This window comes from Pempheris klunzingeri, chromosome 20, assembly GCF_042242105.1.
Source record: "Pempheris klunzingeri isolate RE-2024b chromosome 20, fPemKlu1.hap1, whole genome shotgun sequence".
NCBI classification, from domain to species: Eukaryota; Metazoa; Chordata; class Actinopteri; order Acropomatiformes; family Pempheridae; genus Pempheris; species Pempheris klunzingeri.
Window position 1 is genome coordinate 14,182,783 of NC_092031.1, and position 4,247 is coordinate 14,187,029.

A 4,247-nucleotide genomic window follows, 5' to 3' on the forward strand; every position below is an offset into this window, starting at 1 on the left:
CTGCTTTTAAATGATAAGATCTCTCGGTTCGCAGACTCTCTCCGTCTGTAACACACACACACACACACACACACACACACATATGACGTGGAATGTGATCATAGTGAGTTTCGAAGGTATTCTTGCTAACACAGTGGGAGGCCTCCCGCGTAGCACCTACACATTATTCCCCCTCCTCATAACACACACGCACACACCCTCCAGCTCACTGTTGGTCGCCAGCGCACGCACACACACACATACACACACAGTTTCCATGGTGACGGATAGGCAGCCATGCAGAATGAGTGCATAGTCCCTTGGGACATCTCCTTTGTCCATCTTTCCATCGCTCTCCTTTAGTGATGACAAGATGTCTCCTCTCTGTCTCTCTTTGCCTTCGGCCTCTGCTCATTATGCATAATGCATGTGTTTCAATTCATAAGCTAAATTTCATCTGGCCCATCCAGTGTGTTGCAGCACAGGCAGTCTTTGTTCCCAAACTCTTTCCTCCAGATTTGCCCACTGCATTGCTCTAAACTCTGTTTCAACAAATGCAACTGAGACTTTAATCCCAGTTGAGCTGGCTCGTCCTGTAACCTTGCTGGTGTTGCAATAAGTGCAGCTTGAAGCGGTTTGAGTGGCAGCTCCTCGTTATGACAGAGTAAGTGTGGTATGGATGGAAGGAGGAAGAGAGTGAACAGATTGGTTGCTCTGTCAGAGATTGTGAAAAGAGGCCTCGTCACACTCTGGTTGTGATTAATGCTGAAGACGATCCCCTCATTTCCTGTGAGTCACCACCGCTCGGCATGCTGGGGCTTAGCTGGGCGAAGAGCCGCCCCCACGACAACACCGACCTGGACAGCAACCACAATCAGTGTCCCCTTTTGGTAGGGTTTGGTAAAAAAAAAAAAATGGATGTAGTCTCTGTGATAATCAGTTCATGGGCATAGACAGTTGTACAAGACGATGTGGGGCAGCACGGTGTGAACCCTCCACCGGACGCCATTTTGGGGCCTCATGTCATGTGGCCAGGTCATTTGACTGGTAGTCAAATGACTTCAACCAGCAGTCTTTTGAAAGAGAAGAGACAAATGGTTCTTTGTATTTTCCAATTTTTACATTTATTAAGAGTATGTGGTTAAACGAGGCCACACGAGGTGTGGACCATCATCATTATGGTGTAGTTTGATAAAATGTCGTGGATAAAGTTAGGGAAAGATTACGGTTGCAGGTCATAAAAAGCTGTCCATAAATTGCAGGTCAGTGCCCTTCATTCTCCTCCATGTAAGTCAAATGTTCTCCAGCCAAACCACCACCCCGATCTCTACACTCTTGCTTTCCACAGACATGCTGCCTCCCACTTTGTCATCATCTAATATGGCGTGACTCCTGCGGGAACTGGTTTTGGTGCCACAGTTGTTTTACTAAACCTTTTGGTCGTTAAAATAGATCATTTAGCACCGTTGTGGACACAACTGCTCTTTTGTGGCCAACTCTGGCATCTTAAAAGGTGTTGATACCAGTGACATCACTGTCCTGCTTCATGAGTAGAAGACACTGAGAACGAGAGCATAGTTTCATCCACTTTGTAGACAGGATCTAGAATAATATAAATATCTATATATTTGTTTTTGTTTTACCTATTTGTGCTGAAATCTGACTTTTGTGTTGTTATTTATTTGGACTCACCAAGCTCCATCAGGTCCTTCTGAGACATTGAATTAGCTAAGCCTGACTCACACCAGGGTGATTCTGAGACTTCTGACTTTTTTGTATCTGTGGGATATAACACACATATATGTTTTACATTGTTTCCACATCTGAGCAGGATTGAGAAAATGGCACAATATGTATTCAGTCAACTGGATAATAAATTATATATAAACGGTGGATGCTATAAAAGCCAGATGAGAAATCATATTCTTGTATGTAAGTATGTATGTTAAAATATGACCATCCGACATAAGTGTGAATATAAAATAGATAAGATAAGATAAGATATTCCTTTATTAGTCCCACGACAGGGAAATTTATAATGTCACAGCAGACCTGAGGAGATATAAAAGAATACGTACATCTAAGGTAGAGGAAGTATAAAAGATAGAAATAATATAGTGTACAAGTGGGAGATATTACAAAGTATTGCACATTGTGAGGTGAGGTAAAGAGACGAATAAATATATTGCCCAGTTGGTGTGCATTATCTTGCCAGGTGTGTCATGGCTAAAAACCTCCTCTCAAAGAGGTTTTGTCCCAAAAGTAAATGTCCAGCATCACCCTAAAATTCCCATAAAAACTCTCCATTGTCTGTCTTAATAGTGTCTGAGTCAAGATTTGATCTATTGAAGGTCAGCACTGTTCATTTAATATCTTCTCTGAAAATACCAGGGGGTATTTGATCGTGTGCGTCCATGTGAGGGAAAAAGCTCAAAATCACAACAATGTCAAGTCTGATATCTACAATGAAACTGACAAATGATTCACTTAACATTTCTGCTTTACACTCAGTTCCTGACATCGTTTCTAACTTGACAGCTAGCAGCATGTATAGTATTTGCATAAACCTTTACTTATTCTTTTCATTTAGAAAAGCAAAATGTCTGGAAAACCATCCACCAGTAACCAAACTGACTGTTTCCACGAAGCCTCCGCTGTCGTTACTCAATCGTCCGACAAAATGCAACAACATGAAAATGTTGTAACCCTCGTTCAAGATTGACGTGTTGAGATTGGAATAGGAACGAGGGCACTGAGCGGTTGGGTTCAGTGAAATGGAAAGCTTGTGCAATGTTGGCTGTAACTCATCCTCTCACTGGACTGAGCTGGGTGTTTGTCGAGAGGGACGAGGAGATGATACCAGTGTGACGTGGAAGGTGAGGAGCAAGAGGAGCAGAGGGGAACAGGTTTGATGGCTGCACATGGGGTAATACAGCCTGAATCATTGCTCCTGATCTTATTAGTTGCACACAAAATTTCGACAAGAGCCATTTGAGGCTGTGTGGTCACCAGCGTGAGGGTTTTAATAACTGGCTCGCCCTCCCCTACGGGGAAATGTTGAAAATCTGATTACAGTTTGGAGATGTTGGATGTAATCAGGGGAAATGTTAAGAAAATATCATCTGGTTTTAGCCTGCGTTGCCCCACTACCCAGTGACTGTTTACCCACACTACAGGATCCCCAATAAATAGGACTACAACTCCACACTTTCATTGTGCATGAGTGTGTCTATTTGTATGTGTGCGTGCATGTGTATATTTGTGTCTATGTGTGTGTGTGTGTGTGTGACCTCCTCCTGTCCTTTGGCACGTGGAACATGTTGCTCTGCTGTTTTTACAAGCCGGGCGTTAAGCTGTCCATCAAATGCCAGGAAAATACCCTGGATCCTTTTCCCCCCTATCACACACACACACACACACACACACACACATATACACCCACACTGATTCCCCAGAAACCACAGTCGCAGTAGCGGTAGCCGCTCCTCTGCCAAGCTCTTAAACACAGTGAAACCAACCTCTCTGCTGTCTGAGGCCTCTCTTATACATGAGCCTTCTCTTTTTACATCTCTCCCTCTCTCATCTGTCCTCCCTTCCAACCATCATTCATTTCTCTCAATATCCCTAAATATCCTTTCTGCTTAGATACAGGCCGTGTTATAAGGCCAGCAACTGCTGACTAGATGGACCATGATACAGCCAGCCTCATCTGGCCTCACCACCTTAGATTGGCTTGTTGGGTGATATGCTTGTAAATGTAAAATACAGCTTGACATGGTGCACGGTTCTCTATTACTGCTGCTTTTTACAGTCAAAAGAGGTGGTGCAAAGGTTGTGTGTGCATTCGAGTGTGTGTGTTTTATTACAGGTAAGCCAATATATCAAGCTGAGATTATCTTTATTAAATATTGCAGGAAGCATGAAGGTTACACTTGAATCACCTCCACAAAATACCTGTTTCGCTGTAAATTAATCCTCATGCGAGGGCTGTGTTGCATCCCAGATTAACTACCACAGAGCCATTTTAGTCATGTTGTAAAGAAGTTTCATTTTTCTGGATATTGAGTGTCTGTGTACCATGATGACCCACAGTTAATAATATTTCAAAGGTTTGACCACCCTTTAAAAAAAGAAAGAATCTCAGGAAAAAAGGAAGGCAGACCTTTATCACAGAAGATTTGGTTTTTATCTTCAGTGTATAGTCAAGAGGAAGACAGAACATATGAGGAGAGAGAGGGGAATGAAATGCAACAAAGGTCCTGGTCTGA